Source organism: Staurois parvus, unplaced genomic scaffold (assembly GCF_062004578.1).
Source record: "Staurois parvus isolate SC_StPar_1 unplaced genomic scaffold, SC_StPar_1.0 ptg000011l, whole genome shotgun sequence".
NCBI lineage: Eukaryota > Metazoa > Chordata > Amphibia > Anura > Ranidae > Staurois > Staurois parvus.
The window spans coordinates 29,663,850-29,681,292 of NW_028317807.1; positions in this window are offsets into that span (position 1 = coordinate 29,663,850).

Below are 17,443 nucleotides of genomic sequence, written 5' to 3' on the forward strand. Positions count from 1 at the left end.
AATATCAATAGGGCAGGTCAATATCAATAGGGCAGGTAGGTACAGGGGGAGCAAGCGGAGATTGGTCGGGGTCACAGGCCAGGTTCAGCAGGTAGCAAGCAGCGTAGTACAGGGGGTCAGGCAGAGGGATGGTCAGGGTCACAAGCCAGGGATCAGAACAGGTACCAAGCAGCATGGTACAGAGGGTCAGGCAGAGGGATGGTCAGGAGCGAGCCGGGATCAGAGCAGGAGAAGTCAGCAGCGGTTCAGAAACAGGATGCAGGACAGAAACAGGATACAGGGCCCAGGACAAACACAACACCAAGGCAGAGTCTGTGGGTCTGGCCATCCCTTAAATACCCCAGCATAATCAGTTCCAGGTGTTAGCTGGCTGCAAAGTTGAGTCTCTGATTGCTGGGAGCATCCGCTGGCCAGCCCTGGTACTGCAGATCAAAAGGCAGGTGAGTCCCACCATTGCTGGCCAGTCCATTCCTGACAGTACCCCCCCCCCTCAAGGAGCGGCCTCAGGACACTCCAAACAGTCCTAGCTGGGAAAAATGTTCCACCGCCCGGGTCTGGTAACTGGCGGGATATCAAAGACTGGCACACCGGGCAGGACTCCGGGCAGTGGTACACCGGGCAGAGGCACATCGGGCTGGACTCCGGGCAGAGGCACACCGGGCAGAGGCACACCGGGCTGGACTCCGGGCAGAGGCACACCGGGCTGGACTCCGGGCAGAGGCACACCGGGCTGGACTCCGGGCAGAGGCACACCGGGCTGGACTCCGGGCAGAGGCACACCGGGCTGGACTCCGGGCAGAGGCACACCGGGCTGGACTCCGGGCAGAGGCACACCGGGCAGAGGCACATCGGGCTGGACTCCGGGCAGAGGCACATCGGGCTGGACTCCGGGCAGAGGCACATCGGGCTGGACTCCGGGCAGAGGCACATCGGGCTACCAGGCAAAGCAGCGGGCCCCCGGGCGGGGCGGCAGGCCTCGGGCCCCCGGGCGGGGCGGCAGGCCTCGGGCCCCCGGGCGGGGCGGCAGGCCTCGGGCCCCCGGGCGGGGCGGCAGGCCTCGGGCCCCCGGGCGGGGCGACAGGCGCCGGACCCCCAGGCGGAACTACAGGTCTCGGGCCCTCGGGCGGAGCGGCGGGCGCCGGACCCCCAGATGGAGCGACAGGTCTCGGGCCCTCAGGCGGAGTGGCGGGCGCCGGACCCCCAGATGGAGCGACAGGTCTCGGGCCCTCAGACGAAGCGGCGGGCGCCAGACCCTCAGATGGAGCGACGGGTCTCGGGCCCTCAGGCGGAGCGGCGGGCGCCGGACCCCCAGGCGGGGCGGCGGGCGTCGGGCCCCCAGGCGGGGCGACGGGCGTCGGGCCCCCAGGCGGGGCGACGGGTCTCGGGCCCTCAGGCGGAGCGGCGGGCGCCGGACCCCCAGATGGAGCGACAGGTCTCGGGCCCTCAGGCGGAGCAACAGGTCTCGGGCCCCCAGATGAAGCGGCGGGCACAGAGTCACCAGGCACGACAGTGGGCACCGAGTCGTCTGGCAAGACTGCGGGCACCGAGCCAACTGGCGGAACAGCAGGCTTCGAGTCGTCTGGCAAGACTGCGGGCACCGAGTCGTCTGGCAAGACAGTGGGCTCCGAGTCAACAGGCACGACAGTGGGCACCGGGTCATCAGGTATCGGATTGTCTGGCTCGACAGCGGGCATCGGGTCACCAGGTATGACAGCGGGCACTGGGTCACCAGGCATCAGGTCATTTGGCTTGCCAGCGGGCACCGCATCATCTGGCAAGGCAGTGGGCACCAGGTCACCAGGTATGACAGCGGGCTCTGAGTCAATTGGCACGACAGTGGGCACTGGATCAGGTACCGGATCATCTGGATCAACAGCGGGCATCGAGTCAACTGGCCTAATAGGATCGTCGGGCTGGATCAGTTCATCATGCTGAGTAGAGGCTTCAGGCTGAGTAGAGGCTTCAGGCTGAGTAGAGGCTTCAGGCTGAGTAGAGGCTTCAGGCTGAGTAGAGGCTTCAGGCTGAGTCACGGAAGGCAGGTTCACCGGTTTGGATACTGGCAGGATGGTATTGGTTGGAAAGAATTTTCGCTTTTTTCTGGTTTTAACTACTGGAGCACTGCAAGTAAACGCAGGTCTGCAAACGAATGGAGCAGCTGGAGACAGAGAAAAACTGGAGGATGGAACAGGAGAGGGAGCAGTTGCTACAGAGGGCTTTTTAACAGGGTTAAAGGCAGGATAGGTGCAGCGAGTGGGAACAGGGTACTGACATGCGGTAGATAGCCAAGTATACTGGGCTGTAACTGGAGGAGCTGGTGGGAATACAGGAGTAGAGTTAGAAGCAGGACTGGGTTTTTGTAAGCTGACTGAGGCTGGGTGCAACAAGTCTGTCCATGTCTGCAGTAGGGGTTGAACAAAGCTGAGCTTACACAAAGCCTGTCTGGTCAATGACTGCACTGCGTTTATACAATCTCTTAGTGTCTGTGGTGAACATGTGGAATAACGCTCCAGAAAGTAACCCACATCATCCTCTAATAACCACACCAGGGACTCTACCTGGTCTGCACTAAATGGTGGCAAAAATTCATCCCTGCATTCGGGGGAACCAGATGAAACCAACTCAGCACAAACCTCAATCAAAGGCTGCACCTCAGAGAACTCTGTGCCCTGATCTACTAGAACATGAGCGAGCCGTATACATTCTAGTAGTTGATCCCTGGGATACTCCTTCAGAGTTTGATAAGCATACTCCCTGTCATCAAACGCTAGCAGATATAAATACACAACCTCATCCAGATCCATCCTTCCCAGCAACAAGCCAAGATGGCTTCCCTGTGCAGCCACTTCTGGTCAGGATTGGCCTTGGTGTAATGTCAGGGCTCCCAGGTGTGACCAGAGGTGTGTGGCTGACGCAGGGAAACGCAGACCTCAGGTATGTTATAAATACAAACATATACGCAGTGCAATACTAAAACATAATACAGTGCAACCAAACCAAACCAACCACCCACAGATAACAGTACATACAAGCAAGCGTCGTCAGGCAGGCCGGGCCAATATCAATCGGGCAGGTAGGTACAGGGGGAGCAAGCAGAGATTGGTCGGGGTCACAGGCCAGGTTCACCAGGTAGCAAGCAGCGTAGTACAGAGGGTCAGGCAGAGGGATGGTCAGGGTCACAAGCCAGGGATCAGAACAGGTAGCAAGCAGCGTGGTACAGAGGGTCAGGCAGAGGGATGGTCAGGAGCGAGCCGGGATCAGAGCAGGAGAAGTCAGCAGCGGTTCAGAAACAGGATGCAGGACAGAAACAGGATACAGGGCCCAGGACAAACACAACACCAAGGCAGAGTCTGTGGGTCTGGCCATCCCTTAAATACCCCAGCATAATCAGTTCCAGGTGTTAGCTGGCTGCAAAGTTGAGTCTCTGATTGCTGGGAGCATCCGCTGGCCAGCCCTGGTACTGCAGATCAAAAGGCAGGTGAGTCCCACCATTGCTGGCCAGTCCATTCCTGACAGTGGCAGTGTGAAGGGTTAATTGCGTAATTAACTTGACCCAGTAACAATCGCTCCCAGGCTGCAGATACACAGATTGTGGTCCATTAGCTGGAAAATCTTTGCGCAGGGTGCAGTTGGGCATGGCATTGTTACACACGTGACAGAGCGGTTTTAGATTGGCTAGTCCTTCGGTCACGAGTTTGGTGAGAAGGGCTGGGGTCTGACGCCACGATCGTCACAATGCATCCGGTTTTTTTATTAGCCAAAGAAGCACCCTAGGTGATCCACTCTAATTTACTTACCCATTGTTAAATGAGCCTGACTTTCCCTGTCTTCATTGCTAAGCCCTGCGGCATCATTGCCTGATCCAATGCAGGGTTGACCGCCTCCTACAGCATTTATTGTTTATTGTCGGAGTCCCCCAAGGCTCTGTCCTCGGGCCCCTTCTCTTCTCCATCTACACCTCCTCCCTTGGCAAACTAATACACTCCCACGGCTTCAATTACCACCTCTATGCCGACGACACACAAATTTACCTCTCCACCCCCCATCTCACCCCCTCTCTCTCCGCCCACATCGCCCACCTCCTGAACGACATATCAGACTGGATGTCGCTCCATTTCCTCAAATTAAACCTGTCCAAAACAGAGCTCATGGTCGCCCCCCCCCATCCTCTCCATCACTACTAACAACGCCACCATCACTCCCACCCCACATGCCAAAGTCCTGGGTGCCACCCTGGACTTGAACCTTTCCTTCCTACCTCATGTCCAATTACTATCAAGATCATGCAGGCTCCACCTCCGCAACATCTCCAAGATACGTACATTCCTCACCCCAGACACTACTAAACAACTCGTACACTCCCTCATCATCTCACGCCTGGACTACTGCAACTCCCTTCTCGCTGGCCTACCCAAACAAACGCTATCCCCTCTCCAGTCTATCCTGAACTCAGCGGCTAGACTCATCCACCTCACCAACCGCTCCACATCTGCCACCCCCCTCTGCCAATCCCTTCACTTGCTCCCGATTGCCCAGCACATCAAATTCAAACTGCTAACTCTGACTTACAAAGCCATTCACAATGCTACCCCAAACTACCTAACCGACCTGATACCCAAATACTACCCTACCTGTGCCCTTCGCTCCTCACAGGACCTCCTACTCTCAAGCTCCCTGATCTCCTCCTCCCCCTCCCCAATTGCAGGAATTATCCAGGACTTCCCCCATCCTCTGGAACTCCCTACCCCAATCCATCAGACTGTCACCTACCCTCCTCACCTTCAGGCGCACCCTGAAAACCCACCTCTTCAGGGAAGCCTACCCCACCCTCACCTAACAACTGACCTCCTCCACTCCTCCCACCACTCCATCCCCCACAGCCATTTCCTCCTGTACCACTTTCCCCTCCCTCCTAGATTGTAAGCTCGAAAGAGCAGGGCCCTCGAACCCCTCGTGTATTGTATTGTTTCTGTCTTGTCTCGTGTTCTGTCCCCCTTGCTATTGTACAGCGCTGAACAAACCCTTTGGCGCTATATAAATGCTGTATAATAATTGAGAAAATATAAAAAAAAATACTGACACCCTAAAATATGACAGAAGCTCTCTCTGAATTATTTAAAAAAATACAGGGGTCAAATCTATGTAATGTGCTGCACAGTATACTGAGTGGGGCGGACTGAACTATGCAATGTAGAACAAAGTTTATAGAGTGCAGCATTAAGGAGTAAGTATCACAGGGCGCTATAAATTACTGTCAGAGTGAGGAAAAACATCTGTGCTTCAGTATTTGTGTATGTGGAGGATGGGGGTTGGGGTGACCCCAGGCACTAAGGGGGGATAATATGCCCTGGTATCAATGGTTCCCAGGAGAACAAAAAAACCTGCAATGTGTCAGCTGGCGTGCTGGATGGCCCCAAGGCCGTGTTAGGATGGAATATAGTGGTGGGGGAGCAATTTTACATTGCAAGGTGTACCTATTAGTGGGGTAGAGTGGGAGACAGAGCAAAGATTTGAATTTCCGGGTACCCTCTTTCTTCACTATGTAGCTAACACACCCCCCTAGCCCCAATGTCAATCTTCAATTAAGAAACTGCTGGGAGTGTTGTCATTGTTATCAGGTACAGTAGTATTTTTACGAGCACCTTCCTTCATCCACACACTCATACAAATTCTTTTTACAAATTCATATAGCGCTGCCCCAGCAGGAGCCACTGTAGTCAAACAGGTTCTTTCCCCACACAGTGCAGAGGCAGCCTGGCACACAGCAACAATTCATTTACTCCAGCTCAATAATCAGTCTAAGGGATGTCTCATAACCAGGGAGGACAATAGGGTATGGGATATTCCAAAATGTCAAAGCACAAATTTAGCAAAGGGCACTTTCTCTAGGTGACAGCAACACAGTCTTTCGCTCTCAGCTGTGGACCAGGAGTATATTAGACCATGTGAAGGACATGTATGTAGCCTGAAACAAATTAAGTTTCCCACAACTGACCACAGAATAGGTTTGGACAGTTATTGGGAGCAGACTGGAGCAGTTTGAGTTCTTGTAGCTGAAGACCACAAGATAGATAGCACAGTAGGCATACTGGAGCAGTTTGTAATATCCGCAGCTGAGGATCATAGATAAACTGCAGCTCATGAGATTGGGCTGTACTCATGAATCCCAGTAGAAGCAAGGCCATGGGCTCGATCAAAGGGAGGGAGTAGTTCAGCAGCCAGTCAGGAAGGCTTCAGGGCTTGGCGGTCCCCTGTAGCACATGGCCCCCTTCCTCCAGGGGAAGAACCAGTCTGAACAGGTTCCAACCTACATTTGGTGCTCATCATTTTTTGTTCTGGTTTCCTCTGACAACCTGAAAACATTTTTGTACATTCATTGTCCAAACTAGCTCTACAGAGTGTCAAGGCATATACAACATATGTTTATAGGGCTTTGAAAGGGACATTAGATTGTAAGCTGGAAGGGACTGGTGTTATTTGTTCAGTGGTAGGTACTTCATACAGTGCTGCTAAAAGAAAAATTATAGTAGATTTATATACTTTAAAAAAATTAAATTTTTTGTAAGTTTTTTTTCTTCCCTAGTTTTGCTTTGCATTAAATGTAGGGATTTGCAGTTTAACGGCTGGAGGGAGCTTTATATTTGACTCATCAACCTCCCTGCTTAACAACTGTTGAGATATCAGCCACACAAGGAGTGCGTTGTTTCCAGTAAGTCAGCTGAATCATAGACCAGCAATGTAAGCAAGAGTTGTAGAGCAAAAACAACTGCCGAGCACTACAAAGCATGAAGCAAACTGTAAATATGTAATAACCCAACATGTGTAATAAAACCTATACATATTGCAAATGTTTTTTTAAAGCATTAACACAGAATTATAAAAATGTATATATTTTAAAATTATTAGTATTAATCTGGTCTGTTTTAAACATACATTATACCTTGTCATTGTAAATAAATTACTTTTTTATTATGTAAGCACCTCTTAAATATACCAAAGGAAACTCAACAAAAAAACATTTTTTTTTCAAAAATCAATTATTTTTGGTTTGATATTTTACCATATGAATTATATTTTATTGAAAAATGTAGAACATTTCAAAAGATGGGTCTGTAAAACAGATATTGTGGTTCACTTTATAAACCGTATGTAGTTTAACACTGGTCTCTGTTAATACATTAGTAAATTCTCCCATGCTTCATCTCTTGAATCCGAGCCGCAAGTAATTAACATCTTATTGGATGGAGAGACTCTAGGCAGCAAGATAGAGAAAAGCATGGAGCTGCCTCTGTTCCTTCTTATCTGTATGTAGAAGGCTGGAAGTGTGCTGTGCTATCTGCCATCATGAGAGAAAAAAAATCCTATTAACATTAATTGGAGGATTTTAACTCCTCAAAGAAGCGGTAATTGAATTGCATTGTCTTCTAAGTGATTAGGATTAATTGCTTCCGCCGTATCACTTTTCTGTTCATTATCTTCTGTAAGTGGGACAATTTTCTTGTTTCACAGAGTTCATCCATCTAATACAAACCCTCCTGCTGGCCGTGTGCTGTCTGCCAAGGCAATAGTAACTGCATCTGCCCAGGGACCAGGGAGGGGAGCTTCGCAAGTATTGCTGCCTTACGTACTAGGGAAAAGGCCTTGTCATTAGAATGGCTTTATCGTTTTCAGAGACAATTTTATACAGCTAAGGGTGGAAGAGTATGCAGACTGCTTGTCATTCTCTCCTTCACCTTATGGAAAGGTTAACAACATAGGCAAGGAAGGAAAGGCATATCTGATTTAGGTATCTTTACATTAGAGTGCATTGTTTGAACTAAAAGTGTGCTGGACACAGTTGCTAGTGGAAAAGTGGGAATGGAAATTGAAATGTACAGATATTCTTAAATAAAACATGTAGTGGTTTTGTACATATCTTTACTAGTTTTTTTTAAAGGAGATGAAATGTGAACTATTGGTATTAAACCCAAAACCAAAAATGTATTGTATTGTATCTTATCAATCATTAGATATTGTGGCTGCTTTAGTTGTTTTCTTTAGGCTTCTTCTCTTTTGTTTTTCACCTGGTGATCTGGCCAGTAACACACCTCCTCTATGGAGGAATGAGCCAGGACACAGCTGACCACAACATTGTCAGTACAGAGGGAGGGGCTTTGGGGATGGGTGGGAAAATTAAATATATTAAAGATTTGAATACTATTAACAAATTAAAGCCAAACCTCAGCTCACACTTTATAAACAGTTACAGCAAACAGTTTTTTTTCCTTTTGGGAAGATTTTACATGAATAAGAAGCTGGTCATTTCAATTTCAGTGGCTAAATGGCAAGCACGTCCGCCTGGCAGTACTAGGGTCATTGGCTTGAATCCCAATCATGGCACCACCTGCCTGGAGTTTGCATGTTCTCCCTGTGCCTTCGATGGTTTCCTCCACGTACCCTGGTTTCCTCCCACACTCCAAAGACATGCTGGTAGGTAAATTGGCTCCTGTCTAAATTGGCCCTAGTATGTGTATGTATGAATGTGAGTTTGGAACCTTAGATTGTATGCCCCTTGAGAGTTAGGGACTGATGTGAATGTATAATATATACAGTTGTGTTCAAAATAATAGCAGTCAGACATCACTAACCTGATCAATCACTGTTTTTGGTAGAAATGATATTTCTACATGGCAAATAATTTACTAGCAGGTGTAGCAGAGTAATAGAAATCCAACAGACCCAACAGTCCTGACATGCATGTTGCTGATTCTGTGTAATTGAATCACTAATTGAAAGGGGCATGTTCAAAATAATAGCAGTGTGGAGTTCAATTAGTGAGGTCATTCATTCTTTGAAAAACAGGTGGCAATTATTGCCCTTATTTAAGGAAGGAAGGCAGCAAATGTTGTACATGCTAGTTACAGTGCATTTCTCTCTGAAATTCTGAGGAAAATGGGTCGTTCCAGACATTGTTCAGAAGAACAGCGTACCTTGATTAAAAAATTGATTGGAGAGGGGAAAACGTATAAAGAAGTGCAGAAAATGATAGGCTGCTCAGCTAAAATGATTGCAAATGCTTTAAAATGGCAACCAAAACCTGAAAGACGTGGAAGAAAGCGAAAAACTACCCTTCAAATGGATAGAAGAATAGCCAAAATGGCAAGGACTCAGCCAACAATCAGCTCCAGGAAGATCAAAGAAGGTCTAAAGTTACTGTACCTGTGAGTACTGTTACAATTAGAAGACGCCTATGTGAAGCCAAGCTATCTGCAAGAAGCCCCCGCAAAGTCCCACTGTTGAAAAAAAGACATGTGCTGAAGAGGTTACAATTTGCCAAAGAGCACATTGACTGGCCTAAAGAGAACTGGCGCAACATTTTGTGGACTGATGAAAGTAAGATTCTTACTCTCACCTGCTGACGGACTCAATCGATCTCCTCTCTGGATCAGACACACTACAACATCTGGCTACAGACGTCTCACCCTCTTACCCATGAGCCTGTTTTTAAATTCTAAGATGTGAGTTACTACTTATCTTTCTATTAATACCTTCACAGTACACACTTAGAGGCGCTGTGTTTCTTTGTTTCCCTTCTGCAGAGTTATACTTTGCTCCTATGCAGCTTGCCCTTAGTGCCTACTGGACTACCTTCACCCCTGCCCATTTGGAACTCATCAAACATACATGGACTGCCACACCATGTGCCTGTTATCCCTTTTGTAATGTATCACAGATGTGCCTATGTATGTCTCTCAAAATGTGAGTGCATTTTCAGCTAATTTGTAATAAAATGTTTTACAGTCTACACTCAGTGGCGCCTTCTTCACCTTTCTCTTTACATCTCATTTCATAACCTACTGCCAGGGTGAAGATCTACTCTAGCAGCAATGAGCTCAATGTATCTGGGTTTGGTTTGAGGTGGGTCTGGCAAACTTGACCTACGTTCGCATACTGAATCTGAACCCCACTGAAAACTGAGTCAAATCTTAAAAATCAGTATTGGTCATTTTCTAGGCTAAAATGCAAGGAATTGTCAATGAAAGACCATAGGGAGGTGGGCGTTGCCCTGGGGAACATGCAATAAATCAGAAAAAGATTTTAAAAATTCCATTTGGCAGGAAGCAGGGAATTTTATAATGCTTAATGTGAAACACTAAATTAGTTGTAAAAGTAAAGGTTTTTTACCTTAATACATTTTCTGCAGGTGAGAAACCTTTTAGGCTCAGCTGCCCCCCCTGCCCCCCTAAATACATACCTTAGCCCAATCTCGATCCAGCACTGTGTCTGAGAACAGCTTTCCCAAATTTTCTTCCATTGCATCAGATCGATGTCACATTGTAAAAACTGGGACCGCTTGCGCATGTAATGGTGAGTGTCTTTAGAGATGGGGGAAGCATCCAGTAGAATTTTATATGTATTAGAAATTAAGCCCCTTTGATGTGGACCCTGTATGCACAGACGCTAAAAGGGAGTGGGTTTCCCAAGAGTCAATGTGGGGGACATGGTAGAGAAAAAGTGGCGTATCTGGAGATAGATATATAAATGTTGGGAAGGTAGATCCTTTTTCTGGAGGTATGCAAATGGTTGCAGCCTCCTAGTCACAGGGTGTACTAAATGGCGTAGTTGGAAGAGGTTAGCTGTGGCCCAAGAGAGCACCCGCGACATGGCCAAACTGTCTGGAAGGTTGGGGTTAAAGAGGATATTAGTCAGTGGGGAGCAATCTGATGTCAATGCAAACCTAGTCTTACATTTCTGCCAGATACTCATGGAGAATTGCATGGGGCCAAGGAAAAAACGACGGATAGGGACAAGGTCTACCACCGAGGTCGACCAGAGGAGAGAGCAAGGATGAGTCGGAGTCAATTGTAAAGACTCGATCTCAGTCCACAGGTTGGGAGGGTTATAGGAGGACCATGATGTGGGGAAGCGGAGGTGAGTAGCATAGTAATAGGTCACGATATCCGGTGCCCCTAGGCCTCCCCTAGAACGCAGAGAGAGAAGTACACTACGTGCAATTCTATGTCGCTTATTATGCCAAATGAAGTGTAGAAGAGATTTCTGGAGGGAGTGTAGTCTGGACATAGGAACAGGAATGGGGAGAGTCGCAAATAGATACAGAAGTTTGGGCAGTACAGTCATTTTTGTGACATTGATGCGTCCCAGGAAGGATATGGGTAGGGTATCCCAAAATCACAAGGAGCGAGAAATAGCTGTAAATAAGGGGGGGAAATTGGCGTCATATATAGAACCGTAGGAGGAAGTGAGACTAGTATCCAAATATTTTAGAGAATGAGTGCACCATCGATAAGGGAAGGATTCCTGGAAGGACGTGAGAACAGCTGGTGGGATGTGGAGTGGGAGTGCTTCAGTTTTGGAAGTATTAACCTTGTAACCCGATAGAGTCCCAAACTGACAGAAAATTTTATGCAATACTGGAAGAGAGATTTCGGGATTCAAGAGTGTAAGGAGGATATCATCCACAAATAGAGATAGTTTGTACTCATGGCCATAAGATAATATCCCTTGTATGTCGGGGTGAGACCGAATTGCAATAGCCAAAGGTTCCAAGCAGAGGATAAACAATAGAGGGGAGAGTGGGCATCCCTGTTGCGTACCATTCAACATCTGGAAAGGAGGTGAGAGAAAAGAGGCCAATCTGACCTGTGAGGAAGGATAAGAATAAAGAGCTTTTAAAGCTGCCACAAAAGGGCCATGGAAGCCAGACTTCTCCAAGACCATAAACATATAAGGCCAGCTGAGGTGGTCGAAAGCTTTTTGGGTATCTAAGCTCAATAAAATGGTGGGGGTAGAAGATCAGTTATCCAAGTCAACCAGATCGATGGATCTCCTGGTATTTTCGGCTGCATGTCTGGCAGGAACAAAGCCTACTTGGTCTTTGTGTATGAACTTGGAGATGAGCCTGGACAGCCTATTGGCTAGGATCTTAGTAAAAATCTTGTAATCAGAGTTTAATAGAGCAATAGGACGGTAATTATCTAAAATAGAGTGATCTTTGTCCGGTTTGGGAATTACACAAATATATGCATGGGAGAAGTCAGCCTGGGGAGTAATACCCTTGAAAAAATCCTGATAGAGAGAGAGAAGATGGGGAGCCAGGATACCAATGAAAGTCTTGTAGTAAGAGTAGGGAAGTCCATCTGGTCCCGGGGATTTGCGTGAGGGGAGATGTTTGACTGTATCAAATAGTTCTTCAGATGAAATGTCAGCGTTAAGGGCCGAGATGTCAGAAGGCGATAGCTTCGGTAATAGTAGAGGATTAAAAAACCTATCAAAAGAAGTCTCTGTGAGGGGAGGATGAAGATCTGAAGTCAAACAGTTGTAAAGGGACTCGTAATAGGAGCCAAAAAGGGAGACCATTACATGGGGGTCAAAAGTAGGGTCCCCATTCGGCTGGATGAGATGGTATGGCAAGGCAGAGGGAGTTTGGGCTTTGAGTCTATTGACGAGCATATGGTGAGGTTCATTGGAAAATTCGTAAAATTTCTGTTTGACCCAGAGAAGAGATTTTGTGGACTTACAGGCATCAAGAGCCTTGATTTGGTCACAGAGAGGTGTCACTTTACGCAGCCCAGAAATAGACGGTTTTGTGAGAAGTCTACGTTCAGCCAAGGTTAACTGGTGGACTAGGGTAATCCTGGCACTCTCTGAGGATTTCTTCAGACGAGAACCCATGGAGATACACAGACCTCGAAATACCGCCTTGTGGGCTTCCCATACAGTCGAGGTGGATGGTACAGAGTCTACATTGTAGCAGAAATACATGTCAAGTCCCTGTGAGAGCTCAGCACGGAGATGTTCTGTGGTTAAAATGGTTTCATTAAGCCGCCAATGACCTACCTTTTGGCATAACAGTAGGGAAAAACAGGTTTAAGGTCAAGGAGGCATGATCAGACCATGTGATAGGGTTGATGTCAAAGGAAACCAGAAGAGGGAGCAGAGGAGCTTAAATAAAAAATGATCTAGGCGTGAATAACTACGATGAGGAGTGGAGTAGAAGGTAAATTGTTTATGGAGGGGGTGCCAAATCCGCCAGGCATCAAAGAGACGATTTTCTCTGATCAATTTGCGAAAGAATTTAGAGGAGGAACATTGCCACTTCAAAGGAGTAGACTCATAAAGAGCCTTCCTATCTTTGTGTGGAGAGAGGATTAAGTTAAAATCACCCCCTATAATCATAAGTGGAGTAGAGAAGGAGCCTAATTTGGTGAGTGTTTGTGTAAGAAACTGTAACTGACCTGAGTTCGGGGCATATAAATTCATCAAGTTAAGAGGAGTGCCACCAAGCATACATTCTAAGATAATGGAGCGACCACGGTGATCGACCCTAGAGAAAACGACCCGAAGGGAGCAATGTGTCCGAATCAATATTTCCACTCCAGCCTTCCCAGATGGGTCAAAGGCCGAATAGGATTGGGAAAAAAACCTTGAGGCAAAACGAAAGGAGCCTGTTGATTTAAAATGGGTCTCCTGGACAAAAATAATGTATGCTCCTGAAGATCGGAATTCCTTCAAAGCCATCCACCGTTTCTGAATGGAATTAAGGCCCTTGACATTATATGACAAAAGTCGTAAAGCCATCACAAAATAACAATAGATATAGCATGTGTACCAGCAGAAAAGGTAAATGGAAAACTATCGATGGAAATAAACAGAAAACAAGTAACATTAATAGATAAACCAGAAACATTACAGTAAAAAACACAGATATCTGTGAGGATATACACTTGGGAAAAACAACTATACCCAAGTCATCCAGGCCAGTGGCTGGACGGGATCGGGGGCAACACGACAACTGAAACATAACAGTTATCAAACCCGGCCAGAAAAACAGAACAAATGAAAGCACCTAGCAAGGGCTCAGCCAACAAAAAAAAAAAAGGGAGGGGGAGGAGAGAAAGGGAGGGCAGGGTAGGAGGGGGAGAGGAGGGAAAAGGGAAGGGGAGAAAGCAGGGGGGAGGGAATAAGGGACAACTCCGAAGTATCCGCAGGAAAACACCCTAGAAGAGCATCAGGCAGGCTCATCGCTGGAACAAGGACGAGGACGTTGTGGTGTACGTGAAAGATGTTTCCGACCCCCATAAACTGGTGTCCAAATCTTGTTGGGAGTAACGGAAGGGTGAGCTGGAGTAGGCGGTAATGAGGAGGCATCTTCCGATAAAGGAGGTAGTCCCAATTACTTCAGAAAGGAGTCCGACTCTAAAAGATCACGTAGAATAACTTGGGAATTGTCTTTGGAGACAACCAGCTTGAAGGGGAAACCCCAGTGATAAGGAACACGGTGATGTTGAAGGTGTGTGGTGATTGGTTTCAGTGCCCGCCGTTTGGCCAGGGTAATTGGAGAAAGATCACAAAAGAGCTGGAGCCTGTCCCCGTTAAATTCCAAGGTAGGCTTGTTGCGTACGGAGGCTAGCAAGGCTTCTTTGCTTTCAAAAAAATGAAAGCGGACGATGATGTCACGTGGTCTGGTGCCGTCAGCAGGTCTAGGGCCTAGTGATCGGTGGGCTCTGTCCATGCGCCAATCTGCTTCTGGAACCATGGGAGTGGTTGCGGTGAAGAAGGATAAGAGATGTTGGTGGAGTTGGGAATCGGCAATAGATGCAGACATACCGCGAATACGGATGTTCTGCCGGCGTTCCCTGTTTTCTAAATCTTCTTGTTGGAGCTGGATTTGTGACATGGTGTGCTTCAGATATGCGTTATCTTCTTCTAAGACATGGACGTATTGCACCAATTCTTCAAATTTGTTCTCCAATTGATCTGCACGCTCACCAATCTGGGCTATTTCTCCTCTAAGATCCAAAGCCAATTTGCCCACTTCGGCGGATATAGAGGCGGTAATGTTGCGTAAAAAAACTTGTAGTTTTTCCTCCAACGCAGATACCGTGAGAGAAGATGAGGTGTGAGGAGTGGAAGGAATGGAGGGAGGATGGCTCAGCGAAGGGTGTTCTATTGCCCCCCCTACCAGTATCAGGGGCTCGGGATCCTTCATCTGGGGGTTAGGAGACGGTGGGGATGCTGGCTGCACAGTATAGTTAGTGGCTGCAGTACCTCCGGCCGCCACTGGGGGCCCGGAGCTCGTTCTCCGGGTCTTGGCTGTAATTGAGGCCGGGGATTGTGGCCTATTGAGGAACCGCTGCAGCAGGGAGGGCCGTGGGTCACGCGGCGGTGGGGAAGGGGGCTTCCAGCGCCCAAACTTCCCCATTATCTCTCCCCTTATCGTGCTGGGCCGGGTGGAGAGCTGATGTGACTCACCCAGGGACGCCTGGAGGTGGATGTTGTGCCTTGGGTGAGTCGCTAAGGCCAGGGAAGCAGGGAGCCTCAGAGGGATGCGACCGTCATCTTCCCTGGCCACGCATGCGCCCCAGCCTTTTTTTTTTAAAAAAACAAAAATGTATCAGGATGTAAATCATAAATCACATCCTCCAGGGATGTAGATACTCATAAATTGCAATGAACAATGATGGACATGACTAAATTTAATCAATGACATCACCCAGGATCCCTCTTGATGTCACTAACCAAATATGGTAATGTTCATATTTGGTTAATAATATCACATGGGATACCCCCCACTCCTTTGTTTACATTCATCTACAGGGTCTGGGAGCTGTCATTTGTACCAAGCAGTTTCAGGAATTGCACATGATATTGTGTTTTTTCCCCCACGGGTTGACTGGGGTCATTCATTGTGATTGATGAGGATCACTGGAAGAGGAGATTTATGATGCATTTACATTGTGGAACTTTTTTTAAAAGGACTTGTCAAACTGTGTTGTGTGTTTATTTACTAAATACATTTTTTGTGAACAAGTAGGGGTACTATGTATTCAAATTTCCTGATGCCTGATACAGGAACTATTGCCTGAGGAAATCTACCAGAACTACCAGAATTAACAACTTATTGCAAATACTCTGAAACTGGTTAGATTTTTAATAGAGACCATATTCCTGTGCTTGCTTGGTTACCTGCCAGTGACTGTACAATTTTATTTAACTAGAAGTCAAGCTGAATCCTGTATTGTAAAGAAAGACACAACTATACTAGGCAGAGATCTTATTGCTACGCCAAATCTACTATAAGTGGATGGTCTTATCACAACTCCAGTTGCCCATACACTCTCAGTGTCCAAAGTTTCAACACTTAACACCTAACTGAGCTGTGCAAAGAACTTTGCACACAAAATTAAATTGCCATTAATGACAGAAATTGAGACGATCTACCCTTCTCTGCAAGAGACTGTTTCCCAAGAACTTAAGAAGTTACTAGAACACGCTTGTCTTGCATACCCAGTACAATTATGAACAAAGCAAATGACCAGACTCAGAAAATAAAACAAGCTCTTTTCTTCAACCACACTACAGGATTAGACACAAAATATCCTTAGTTGATGGCTTTAATCAACACTAATCTCATTGCTTACTTGTGTGAGAGACATTGAGCCTCATTTAACTTGCTCATGAGAGTCACCAAGGAATAAAGCAAAGATTATGTGGCATACTGGTGACCAGGCATGGATGCCCAAGTTCTAGCTGACATTCAATCTTGCATTATCTGCCAGAGTCATGACAAATATGCTGTCACGCACACATCAATGCTTCAGCCATTGTCATTTCCTGATTTTGCTTGGGAGAAGCTTGCTATTGGCATTGTAGTTTGTTTTACAGAAGCACCTGTTGACTGAAGAATTGCTAAAATATTAATAGAATATTACAGTAAATGGCCAGAAATTGCATTTATCTCAAATATAGTATCTGTTATTACATTTCCATCAGGGGTGGACTGACAACTCATGGGGCCCCCGGGCAATAGGAGATCATGGGGCCCCTGTGTCCTTGCCCCCACTAAACCATACCCAAAAAAGCTTATGAAAGGTAACAGGGGCATCTCATGGGGCCCCCTACTGACCCCAGGCCCTTGGGCAGTGCCCAATTGCCCCTGATTTTTATCCACAGTCTTCAGTGAGGAAGGTTACCCGATGGCATTAGTGTCTGACAATGGATCACAGTTTGTTTCATCGGAGTTTGAATCCTTTCTTAGAGAGAGAAATAATGCGCATAGAAACCTCCAAGCAAATGGAGAGATTGAGAGATGTAACAGAGGCCTTAAAGAAGCTCTTCAGACTGCAAATCTGACAGAGAATGTTGGAAAGTTACTACATACAGTCCTGGCCAAAAATATTGGCACCCCTGTATTTCTGTCGGATAACGCACCACTTCGCCCAGAAAAGTGTTGCAATTACAAATGTTTAGGCATTCTCATGCTTATTTCTTTTGTTTGTATTGTTATGGCACAAAAAAACGGAAACAAAAAGCCAAACCTGACACATTCTACCCAAAACTCCAAAAAAAAAATATTGCCACCTTCTCAAAATTGTAAGAAATAAATGAGTTCCAAGTTTGTGATGCTCCTGTAATTTGTAATTAAACTCACCTGTATCAATTAACA